The sequence below is a fragment of the Salmo salar genome, chromosome 10, assembly GCF_965601325.2.
Source record: "Salmo salar chromosome 10, fSalSal1, whole genome shotgun sequence".
NCBI classification, from domain to species: Eukaryota; Metazoa; Chordata; class Actinopteri; order Salmoniformes; family Salmonidae; genus Salmo; species Salmo salar.
In genome coordinates this window covers 47,254,515-47,267,500 of record NC_138300.1, presented here as the reverse complement: position 1 = coordinate 47,267,500, position 12,986 = coordinate 47,254,515, and the positions used below count along the sequence as shown (strand labels likewise).

Below are 12,986 nucleotides of genomic sequence, written 5' to 3'. Positions count from 1 at the left end.
GAAAAGGGAGAGGAAGTAAAGTGACTGAGGATTAGAAAGAGAGAATGAGAGAGATGGGCAAAGAGAACGAGAGAAAGCGAGGGAAGATGAGAAACTGAGGCTGGGCAGAGCTGGAAGAAAGTTTCTTAATGAGACTCTCTCTCCAGTTGACGTGGTTCCAACCTCATTTTGAGGAATCTCAGAGCCTTTCATTGTGGCAGTATGGCATGATGTACAGCCCATCACTACTGGGTGACACGTAGAACATCACTCAAGCATGGTTACAGGCAGGCACAGAGGAAACTGGGACAGAACATCACTTCAGCATGGTTACAGGCAGGCACAGAGGAAACTGGGACAGAACATCACTTCAGCATGGTTACAGGCAGGCACAGAGGAAACTGGGCCAGAACATCACTTCAGCATGGTTAGGCAGGCACGGGCGGGCCAGCACCCGCAGGACGGCAGGCCGGGCTGGGCAGAACATCACTTCGCAGGACAGGCGGCCGGGCTGGCCAGCTCCTCAGCATGGTTACAGGCAGGCACAGAGGAGACTGGGCCAGAACATCACTTCAGCATGGTTACAGGCAGGCACAGAGGAAACTGGGCCAGAGTGGAGGACCCATCCATTACCTCAAAAGTTCATACGGAAAATACATTATCCAAGAAGACTAACAAGGTCACAAGAACCTGACAGGTTTATGTCTGATTCTGTGGTTTCAAAGTCAAACACACATGTGAGCCTCTTTTCAATAACGACAATAAAACACACACATACACTATTTCCATCACCATGTATTTAAACCAGTAAAGCATAACGGAGGCTGATGATGAGGTGGAGACTGACAATCATTATAATAACTCCTGTCCGGAAGCCGTGGGCATCACATCACAGTAACAGCTACAGTAAATAACCTCCTACTGACAGACGTCTCATATTACGCCAGCTGACCCAGTGAACCACAGGGGGCCGAGCCTTCATTGAAAGTCATGGGTCATTACCAGTTCCTGTGGAGTGCTGCAGATTGAATGATATTAATACAGAGAGGAGAGAGGGAAATTAGTTTGGAGAGGGGAGACTGAATACAACAGGTGGGAAGGGATGGCTACTGCACCATCATATCTCACACACACACTCACAAACACACACTGAAAGGTCTGCAGCTGTCCCTCTAGATCTGTGACCAGCTCACCAAGCCTAACTCGGCAGCAGAATGAATGGCTGAACAAGACAACAAAACAACATCTGGGAGTTTCTCACTGGTTGGTACCAGGTGCCCAGCTCTAGAACGTCTTTTATCATCACCCTCACCATCTGTGTTTACCTCCACATAATCCTGAGAAAGTGGAAATAGCTAGTCACCATAATAAACACACATTCTGGCACGCACACAAACACACACACAACAGTACATACACACATGCACAGAAACTCACACATAAACACAACCAGAGGAACATTTAGTCACTAATGTTACTCTGGAACATCAAGTCAATAATGTTAATCTGGAACATCTAGTCACTAATGTTACTCTGGATCATCTAGTCAATAAAGTTACTCTGGATCATCTAGTCACTAATGTTACTCTGGAACATCTAGTCACTAATGTTACTCTGGATCATCTAGTCACTAATGTTACTCTGGAACATCTAGTCACTAATGTTCCTCTGGATCATCTAGTCACTAATGTTACTCTGGATCATCTAGTCACTAATGTTACTCTGGAACATCTAGTCACTAATGTTACTCTGGAACATCTAGTCAATAATGTTACTCTGGAACATCTAGTCACTAATGTTACTCTGGATCATCTAGTCACTAATGTTACTCTGGAACATCTAGTCAATAATGTTACTCTGGAACATCTAGTCACTAATGTTACTCTGGAACATCTAGTCAATAATGTTACTCTGGAACATCTAGTCACTAATGTTACTCTGGAACATCTAGTCAATAATGTTACTCTGGATCATCTAGTCACTAATGTTACTCTGGAACATCTAGTCACAAATGTTACTCTGGAACATCTAGTCACTAATGTTACTCTGGAACATCTAGTCACTAATGTTACTCTGGATCATCTAGTCACTGATGTTACTCTGGAACATTTAGTCACTAATGTTACTCTGGATCATCTAGTCACTAATGTTACTCTGGATCATCTAGTCACTAATGTTACTCTGGATCATCTAGTCACTAATGTTACTCTGGATCATCTAGTCACTAATGTTACTCTGGAACATCTAGTCATTAATGTTACTCTGGAACATCTAGTCACTAATGTTCCTCTGGAACATCTAGTCAATAATGTCACTCTGGAACATCTAGTCACTAATGTCCCTCTGGAACATCTAGTCATTAATGTTACTCTGGAACATCTAGTCATTAATGTTACTCTGGAACATCTAGTCATTAATGTTACTCTGGAACATCTAGTCACTAATGTTCCTCTGGAACATCTAGTCAATAATGTCACTCTGGATCATCTAGTCACTAATGTTACTCTGGAACATTTAGTCACTAATGTTACTCTGGATCATCTAGTCACTAATGTTACTCTGGAACATCTAGTCACTAATGTTACTCTGGATCATCTACTCACTAATGTTACTCTGGATCATCTAGTCACTAATGTTACTCTGGAACATCTAGTCACTAATGTTACATCTAGTCACTAATGTTACTCTGGAACATCTAGTCACTAATGTTACTCTGGAACATCTAGTCACTAATGTTACTCTGGAACATCTAGTCACTAATGTTACTCTGGATCATCTAGTCATTAATGTTACTCTGGAACATCTAGTCATTAATGTTACTCTGGAACATCTAGTCACTTTTGTTACTCTGGAACATCTAGTCAGTAATGTTACTGTGGAACATCTAGTCACAAATGTTACTCTGGAACATCTAGTCACTAATGTTACTCTGGAACATCTAGTCACTAATGTTACTCTGGATCATCTAGTCACTAATGTTACTCTGGAACATCTAGTCACTAATGTTACCCGTCCACCCGTCCAGCCCTGCTCAGTGATTTGATTTGATAACTTAGTCCAGCCCTGCTCAGAGATTTGATAACCCAGTCCAGCCCTGCTCAGTGATTTGATTTGATAACCCGTCCAGCCCTGCTCAGTGATTTGATAACCCAGTCCAGCCCTGCTCAGTGATTTGATAACCCGTCCAGCCCTGCTCAGTGATTTGGTAACCCGTCCAGCCCTACTCAGTGATTTGGTAACCCGTCCAGCCCTACTCAGTGCATCTGTTTTCTTATCTCTCTATCCATTCAGCTCATTCCACTCTTCATGGAGCCCTCCATCCCCAGATCTCAGTGGCTTTGTGTGTGTGTGTGTGTGTGTGTGTGTGTGTGTGTGTGTGTGTGTGTGTGTGTGTGTGTGTGTGTGTGTGTGTGTGTGTGTGTGTGTGTGTGTGTGTGTGTGTGTGTGTGTGTGTGTGTGTGTGTGTGTGTGTGTGTGTGCTGCATGAGACTAGCTGCCCGCTTTCATTAGAGATAAGGAACAACACGAACATCAATTATTTATTCACCCAGCACCATGGCTAGCATAGCCTAGCAGCATTAGACTGATGGCTAACACTCAGCCTCCCTACCCATCAGAGGCTAATTAGCATGGCGGCGCGGCTATCCCTATGAGTGAAATCGTCACTGTGTTAGATCTAGCTTCCTTCAAAGCCAAAGGAAGGATATGGATGGATCGAGGGAACAGGGAGGAAGAGAGGAAAGGTAAAGAGGGGGAAGGGAAGAGACTGCTGTCAGGAGAGATGACAGGAAGTTGAGTTGTGTGTAGAGAGAAGGGAGATCTGATGAGGAGAGAGTGAGAGAGAGAGAGATGGATGGATGGATAGATGGAGGGAGGGAGGGAGGGAGGGAGGGAGGAGGGAGGGAGGGAGGAGGGAGGGAGGGAGGGAGGGAGGGAGGGAGGGAGGGAGGGAGGGAGGGAGGGAGGGAGGGAGAGGAGGAAAGGGTGGGCACACGTCACATCGGACTGGATCAATTACAGCACTGTCATCTCCTATCAGATCCCCCTGCACTCCCTTCTGCACATAAAAACAACATACATACGAATGCACACATGCACACATATGTGCATTTCATACAAACACACACATGGAAATGTACTAGCAGAATAAAACAGACACACACTCTCTCACATACAAACACACAAGCACATATGCTCCAACAGGCACACACACTGCACACACTGCACCCTCCCACCTATTGCATTCCATTTGCAGTACTAGCAGCAGTAGTAGCAGTACTAGCAGCATTAGTAGCAGTAGTAGCAGTAGTAGCAGCAGTAGTAGCAGTAGTAGCAGTAGTAGCAGCAGTAGTAGCAGTACTAGCAGCAGTAGTAGCAGTAGTAGCAGTACTAGCAGCAGTAGTAGCAGTAGTAGCAGTACTAGTAGCAGTAGTAGCAGTAGTAGCAGTACTAGCAGCAGTAGTAGCAGTAGTAGCAGTACTAGCAGCAGTAGTAGCAGTAGTAGCAGTACTAGCAGCAGTAGTAGCAGTAGTAGCAGCAGTAGTAGCAGTAGTAGCAGTACTAGCAGCAGTAGTAGCAGTAGTAGCAGTACTAGCAGCAGTAGTAGCAGTAGTAGCAGTACTAGCAGCAGTAGTAGCAGTACTAGCAGCAGTAGTAGCAGTACTAGCAGCAATAGTAGCAGTAGTAGCAGTACTAGCAGCAGTAGTAGCAGTACTAGCAGCAGTAGTAGCAGCACTAGCAGCAGAAGTGGCAGTAGTAGCAGTACTAGCAGCAGTAGTAGCAGTAGTAGCAGTACTAGCAGCAGTAGTAGCAGTAGTAGCAATACTAGCAGCAGTAGTAGCAGTACTAGCAGCAGTAGTAGCAGTAGTAGCAGTACTAGCAGCAGTAGTAGCAGTAGTAGCAATACTAGCAGCAGTAGTAGCAGTAGTAGCAGTAGTAGCAGTACTAGCAGCAGTAGCGGCAGTAGTAGCAGTACTAGCAGCAGTAGTAGCAGTAGTAGCAGTACTAGCAGCAGTAGTAGCAGTAGTAGCAATACTAGCAGCAGTAGTAGCAGTACTAGCAGCAGTAGTAGCAGTAGTAGCAGTACTAGCAGCAGTAGTAGCAGTAGTAGCAATACTAGTAGCAGTAGTAGCAGTAGTAGCAGTAGTAGCAGTACTAGCAGCAGTAGTAGCAGTAGTAGCAGTACTAGCAGCAGTAGTAGCAGTAGTAGCAGTACTAGCAGCAGTAGTAGCAGTAGTAGCAGTACCAACAGCAGTAGTAGCAGTACTAGCAGCACAGCAGCACATCCCGTACACACTATTGATCTTATTACGGTGACAGCTACAGAACCCTGTTTGCCCACACACACTTACACGTACATGCACACACATGTGGGCGGACACTGCACACACACATATGCACACACAGAAAGGTGCACACCCTCATACTCACATACGTACACACACAGAGAGAGGGAAATTAGTTGGCTGGTTTCCAGTAAGGGTAGACCAACTGAATGTTCATTTCCCTCCATGTGTATTAGTGGAACATGAGCCCAGAGTCTGCTTGTTTCTCCTGCAATGCAGCAGCAGCAACGGCTAACAAGGGAAGTAGAAACACACTGGAACGAGTTACCGCTCCGCTAACACAGCAGCCTGGCTCCATACACAGCAAACCAGACACACACATGCAGATGCTCTCTCGTAAAACATAGGAGGCACATACATCTCTCACCTCTACTGCTCCGAGCATCATGTCCCCATGTAGTCCGCAGAGAGAGGGAGAGGAGAGGGGGAGAGGAGAGGAGAGGAGAGGAGAGGAGAGGAGAGGAGAGGAGAGGAGAGGAGAGGAGAGGAGAGGAGAGGAGAGGAGAGGAGAGGAGAGGAGAGGAGATGAGAGGAGAGGGGAAGAGGAGAGGAGAGGGGGAGAGGGGAGAAGAGGGGGAGAGGAGGAGAAGAGAGAAGAAGGGGAGAAGAGAGGAGAAGGGGAGAGAAGAGGGGGAGAGGAGAGGAGAGGAGAGGAGAGGAGAGGAGAGGAGAGAAAAGGAGAGGAGAGGAGAGGAGAGGAGAGGAGAGGAGAGGAGAGGAGAGGAGAGGAGAGGAGAGGAGAGGAGAGGAGAGGAGAGGAGAGGAGAGGAGAGGAGAGGAGAGGAGAGGAGAGGGGGAAAAGAGAGGAGAGGGGGAGAGAAGAGGAGATGGGGAGAGGAGAGGGAGAGAAGAGACGAGATGGGGGAGAAGAGAGGAGAGGAGAGGAGAGGAGAGGAGAGGAGAGGAGAGGAGAGGAGAGGAGAGGAGAGGAGAGGAGAGGAGAGGAGAGGGGGGAGGAATGAAGAGGGTAAAGAAAGATGGGAGGGAAGGAAAAAGGGAGGCTGACAGCGTAAATAGAGAGGAGCGTAAAGAGAGAAAATAGACAGGGCGACAAAAGGAGAGAGACAGAAAACAGATGGAAACAGAGATAAACGGAGGAGAGTCACAGAGAGGAGAGGAGAAAAAAGAGGATGATGAGTCAGAGAGAGAGAGGGGATTCCTCTCACCTGCTGTGCAGCCAGCTCTTCTCCTCTATTCCCCTCTTCCTTTCGTCCTTTCCTCTCCGCCGTCTGCACGCGCTACTGCCGCCTTCCCTCCCTCTCAACTTCAATCCAGCACCAAAAACAGAGAAGGGAGGAAAAGAAAGGAGATTGGTGCTGAGAGAAGAGAAGAGAAGAGAAGAGAAGAGAAGAGAAGAGAAGAGAAGAGAAGAGAAGAGAAGAGAAGAGAAGAGAAGAGAAGAGAAGAGAAGAGAAGAGAAGAGAAGAGAAGAGAAGAGAAGAGAGGAAGCGATAGTCAGGCAGTTGCTCTGTGTATTGGCTCTATGATTGGTCACCCTCTCCCTACCTACAGCAATGAGCTCTATGATTGATCACCCTCTCCCTACCTACAGCAATGAGCTCTATGATTGGTCACCCGCTACATCAATGAGCTCTATGATTGGTCACCTTCTGAGCCCAGAAAAATGAGACCAACAAAGAATAGTACCTAGAAACACACAAGCCAAACAACACTGCCACAGTGTGTGTGTGTGTGTGTGTGTGTGTGTGTGTGTGTGTGTGTGTGTGTGTGTGTGTGTGTGTGTGTGTGTGTGTGTGTGTGTGTTCTAAGAGCTGCTCTGCTATGAAGGAATGTATCTCTCTCCTTCTAGCCATCTCTCCCTGTAAAGTGACCTCAACACAAGGCTGTCTGCTGTCCACACACACCCACCATCTCCACGTCCTCTCTCTATCCGGTCCTGGGAAATATAGCCACCCCTGTGTTGAACTCCCAACACTCACCAGTCCAATCATGAGTGTAGATAGGGCAAAGAGTCAATGTTTAAACACCATCCATCAAACACAGCTCTAACACACACACACACACACACACACACACACACACACACACACACACACACACACACACACACACACACACACACACACACACACACACACACACACACACACACACACACACACACACAGTTTAAACAGCTCTATCTCTTATCTCCCCCTGCATTAATTCTTCAGGCGGGACTGGAGCAGACCCCAGAGACTTTGGCACTATTACCAAGCCACTTTATTACAAAGTCTGCACACCCCCTGAGAGGGACACACACACTCTCAGAGAGGGACACTCACTCTCAGATAGGGACACACACTCACAGAGATGCACACACTCACAGAGAGGGACACCCACTCTCAGAGAGGGACACCCACTCTCAGAGAGGGACACACACTCACAGAGAGGGATACACACACTCATAGAGGGACACACACACTCACAGATAGGGACACCCACTCTCAGAGAGGGACACCCACTCTCAGAGAGGGACACACTCTCAGAGAGGGACACACACTCACAGAGAGGGACACACACTCACAGAGAGGGATACACACACTCACAGAGGGATACACACACTCACAGAGGGACACACACACTCACAGAGAGGGACACACACACTCACAGAGAGGGACACACTCACTGAGAGGGACACACACTCACAGAGAGGGATACACACACTCACAGAGGGACACACACACTCACAGAGAGGGATACACACTCACAGAGAGGGACACACACACTCACAGAGAGGGACACACACTCACAGAGAGGGACACACACACTCTCAGAGAGGGACACACACACTCACAGAGTGGGACACACAACCCCCCTGAGAGGGACACACACTCACAGAGATTAATTTCCCTGGTTCCTGTTTGATTTAGTGATCTGGCCGGGGTTTGTCATATATCCATATCCACATATCAGACCAGCTCTCAGGGGGGGTGTCAGACCAGCTCTCAGGGGGTGTATCAGACCAGCTCTCAGGGGGTGTGTCAGACCAGCTCTCAGGGGGGTGTGTTAGACCAGCTCTCAGGGGGTGTGTCAGACCAGCTCTCAGGGGGTGTGTCAGACCAGCTCTCAAGGGGGGGTGTCAGACCAGCTCTCAGGGGGTGTGTCAGACCAGCTCTCAGGGGGTGTGTCAGACCAGCTCTCAGGGGGTGTGTCAGACCAGCTCTCAGGGCGGGGTGTCAGACCAGCTCTCAGGGGGGTGTGTCAGACCAGCTCTCAGGGGGTGTGTCAGACCAGCTCTCAGGGGGTGTCAGACCAGCTCTCAGGGGGTGTGTCAGACCAGCTCTCAGGGGGTGTGTCAGACCAGCTCTCAGGGGGAGTGTCAGACCAGCTCTCAGGGGCGGTGTCAGACCAGCTCTCAGGGGGTGTGTCAGACCAGCTCTCAGGGGGTGTGTCAGACCAGCTCTCACTCCCTGTCTGGAGTGGTGAGGTGGGTGTGATTGTGTCGGGCCCTGTCAGGACAGACATCCTGAGGAAGGGCAGAGTGTGAAGAGCTGATAAGGCCGGCGGAGGGAAAGGACTGTTTACGTTGTGACGATGCCTTTGAGCTACACTGCTCCTGAGACACACAGGCTAATGGAAACACTGAACTATAGGGAGGGAGGGAGGGAGGGAGGGAGGGAGGAGGGAGGGAGGGAGGGAGGGAGGGAGGGAGGGAGGAGGGAGGAGGGAGGGAGGGAGGGAGAAAGCGTGAAAGAGAGAGTGAGAAAGAGAGAAAGAGAGAGCGGGAGGGTAGGGGCAGAGAAAGAGTTATCCTTGTTGACCCATGACTGACAGGTATTCGAACATGACACACACAAACTAGCCTTCTGTGACCTCCCAAATGACTCTCTCTGTTTCCCTCCTCATGTTGTCTGTCTCCCCCTCCTGTTGTCTGTCTCCCCCTCCTGTTGACTGTATCCCCCCTCCTGTTGTCTGTCTCCCCCCTCCTGTTGACTGTATCCCCCCTCCTGTTGTCTGTCTCCCCCTCCTGTTGACTGTATCCCCCCTCCTGTTGTCTGTCTCCCCCCTCCTGTTGTCTGTCTCCCCCTCCTGTTGACTGTATCCCCCCTCCTGTTGTCTGTCTCCCCCTCCTGTTGTCTGTCTCCCCCTCCTGTTGTCTGTCTCCCCCTCCTGTTGTCTGTCAAACCAATGGCCAGCAGATCCACAGGTCAGTGGAGGAGAGCAGCAGCTTAGCCTGCACTGGGAGAGGAGTGGGGCTGTATCCTGAAGCCCATTGTCATATCAAGATGACACTAGAACCTGTGACCCTGACTAAAGCATTTAGCCTCAGTAAATAAAAAGCTCAACAAATGGGCCATCTTTTCAGCATACAGTACTCTACACAATATTGTTAACGGTACATTGCTAACCTGACATCCTGGACCTCTGTCTCCTGCCATGGGGTAGGGAGGGGAAGCTTGTCTCTCTCTGACTCGCGTGGGCAGGAAGTAACTGAGGGTCAAGAATCTGAAAACATTTCCCAGGGATCTCTAGTTACATAACCAATCAGGAAGATGTACAATAATTTGATTCATTTCATTAATTATGTAATCTTATTTCAAATGCCTGCTCGCTGCTCACATTTTACAATTTGACAGAAATCTGCATCTGTCATAGTAGGATTGGTGTTGCGTTACAGAACCACGTGGGTTGCGGTCAGGCCAGCTCTCACTGCCTTACTGTAGCAGTGTCTTTTGTTAACAGGAAATAGAACAACCTTTATCTGCCCAAAGGGAGTCCTAGCTTTGTGTTTGCATAATGATTTTTTCCACAAAAAACTACTAAAACGTTGTAATGCACACAAACAGAAGAAAAGCCCTGCTTTTAAACTCGACCACATTGAGAAGGACTCGGGGGATTTGCCTAATTGTTGATAACAATAAAAATAGCCCGTTGAGTAAATAAACTGTTCATTTTAGGAATGTTTTGGGAGTTTAGTCTTGGTACAAATTCATCTCTTTGTAACCAGAAGAATGTAGCCTATGAACTGTTAGTCCTAGAGCCACACTGAGGAGAGAAGAGATAGGAGAGGAGAGGGGAGAGGAGTGGGGAGGAGGGGAGAGGAGAGGAGAGGAGGGGAGATAGGAGGAGAGGGGAGGTGGGGAGAGGAGTGGGGAGGAGGGGAGAGGAGAGGAGAGGGGAGGGGAGGGGAGGAGGGGAGGGAGATAGGAGGAGAGGGGAGGTGGGGAGAGGAGTGGGGAGGAGGGGAGAGGAGAGGAGAGGAGGGGAGATAGGAGGAGAGGGGAGGTGGGGAGAGGAGTGGGGAGGAGGGGAGAGGAGAGGAGAGGAGGGGAGATAGGAGGAGAGGGGAGGTGGGGAGAGGAGTGGGGAGGAGGGGAGAGGAGAGGGGAGGAGGGGATAGGAGAGGAGAGGGGAGAGGAGTGGGGAGGAGGAGATAGGAGAGGAGAGGGGAGAGGAGTGGGGAGGAGGGGATAGGGCGAGGAGAGGAGAGGGGAGGAGGAGAGATAGGAGGAGAGGGGAGGTGGGGAGAGGAGAGGGGAGGAGGGGAGAGGAGAGGAGGGGAGATAGGAGGAGAGTGGAGGTGGGGAGAGGAGTGGGGAGGAGGGGAGAGGAGAGGGGAGGAGGGGAGGGGATAGGATAGGAGAGGGGAGAGGAGTGGGGAGGAGGGGAGAGGAGAGGAGAGGGGAGGGGAGGGGAGATAGGAGGAGAGGGGAGGTGGGGAGAGGAGTGGGGAGGAGGGGAGAGGAGAGGAGAGGAGGGGAGATAGGAGGAGAGGGGAGGTGGGGAGAGGAGTGGGGAGGAGGGGAGAGGAGAGGGGAGGAGGGGATAGGAGAGGAGAGGGGAGAGGAGTGGGGAGGAGGGGAGAGGAGAGGAGAGGAGGGGAGAGGAGAGGAGGGGAGATAGGAGGAGAGGGGAGGTGGGGAGAGGAGTGGGGAGGAGGGGAGAGGAGAGGGGAGGAGGGGATAGGAGAGGAGAGGGGAGAGGAGTGGGGAGGAGGGGAGAGGAGAGGAGAGGGGAGGGGAGGAGGGGAGGGGAGATAGGAGGAGAGGGGAGGTGGGGAGAGGAGTGGGGAGGAGGGAGAGGAGAGGAGAGGAGAGGAGGGAGATGGAGGAGAGGGCAGGTGGGGAGAGGAGTGGGGAGGAGGGGAGAGGAGAGGGAGGAGGGATAGGAGAGGAGAGGGGAGAGGAGTGGGGAGGAGGGGAGAGGAGAGGAGAGGGGAGGGGAGGAGGGGAGGGGAGATAGGAGGAGAGGGGAGGTGGGGAGAGGAGTGGGGAGGAGGGGAGAGGAGAGGGGAGGAGGGATAGGAGAGGAGAGGGAGAGGAGTGGGGAGGAGGGGATAGGAGAGGAGAGGGGAGAGGAGTGGGGAGGAGGGGATAGGAGAGGAGAGGAGAGGAGAGGGGAGGAGGGGAGATAGGAGGAAAGGGGAGGTGGGGAGAGGAGAGGGGAGGAGGGGAGAGGAGAGGAGGGGAGATAGGAGGAGAGGGGAGGTGGGGAGGTGGGGAGGAGGGGAGAGGAGAGGGGAGGAGGGGATAGGAGAGGAGAGGGGAGAGGAGTGGGGAGGAGGGGATAGGAGAGGAGAGGGGAGAGGAGTGGGGAGGAGGGGATAGGAGAGGAGAGGGGAGGTGGGGAGAGGAGTAGGGAGGAGAGGATAGGAGAGGAGAGGGAGGAGGAGGGGAGATAGGAGGAGAGGGGAGGTGGGGAGAGGAGTGGGGAGGAGGGGATAGAGGAGGAGGGAAGATAAGAGGAGAGGGGAGGGGAGGTGGGGAGCGGAGTGGGGAGGAGGGGATAGGAGAGGGGAGGAAGGGAGATAGGAGAGGAGAGGAGTGGGGAGGAGATAGGAGAGGGGAGGAGGGGAGAGGAGAGGGGAAGAGATAGGAGGGGAGAGGAGTGGGGAGGAGGGGATAGAGGAGGAGGGGAGATAAGAGGAGGAGGGGAGGGGAGATGGGGAGAGGAGTGGAGAGGAGGGGATAGGAGAGGGGAGGAAGGGAGATAGGAGAGGAGAGGAGTGGGGAGGATTGGAGAGGAGTGGGGAGGAGATAGGAGAGAAGAGGACGAGGGAAGGAGGGGAGAGGAGAGGGGAGGAGATAGGAGAGAAGAGGAGAGGGGAGGAGGGGAGAGGAGTGGGGAGGAGATAGGAGAGAAGAGGAGAGGGGAGGAGGGGAGATAGGAGAGGAGAGGACAGGAGAAGGGGGAGGAGGGGAGGAGAGGGGATAGGAGAGAAGAGGGGAGGGGAGGAGGGGAGAGGAGAGGAGAGGGGAGGAGGGAAGAGGAGTGGGGAGGAGATAGGAGAGAAGAGGAGAGGGGAGGAGGGGAGAGGAGAGTATCCCTTTTTGTTTCTCAAAGCCTGAGGCTATGTCGGTGGATAAGGTCTGGACTGCAGTCACTTCAGTGGACATCTGGTAGCCCATATTCCTCAGCGCCGGACTCTCCTACCCCTCTAGCCACTCCAGCCTATCTACCCTGCCTCACCAGCCTCTCCTCCTGCCTCTCCAAACTTCTCCTCCTCCATCGATTTGTAGTCAGGCCCCTGATCCACGCCCTCTTAATGCTCAGAGAGTACGCTAAATATAAACAAAAAGAACAGCACAGGATATTGGACAGGCATGAGGAATGGGGCTTGGGCGGCGGGCAAGCTGGGAAGATAAAGTTGACCACGGCTGGTTGTTTAGGTGTGATTTATTCCACAGGGAGAAGTGTCAGGCCGAATGTCATGACACG

At 51.3% G+C, this 12,986-nt stretch overlaps 1 protein-coding gene across 4 annotated transcripts in view; it reads right to left on the bottom strand.

The window, feature by feature from the left end:
• The window catches only part of kank4 (KN motif and ankyrin repeat domains 4), a 160,162-nt gene that overhangs the window by 84,050 nt on the left and 63,126 nt on the right, over positions 1-12,986 (bottom strand). For 2 of the 4 annotated variants that reach the window (XM_045687830.2, XM_045687829.2), the window contains exon 2: positions 6,491-6,640. The exons of 1 other annotated variant lie outside the window; for it this stretch is intronic. The gene's annotated coding sequence lies outside the window, so the exon portion shown is untranslated. The remainder of the gene's footprint in view (positions 1-6,490; positions 6,641-12,986) is intronic. One more of the 4 variants, XM_045687831.2, reaches the window with a different exon arrangement.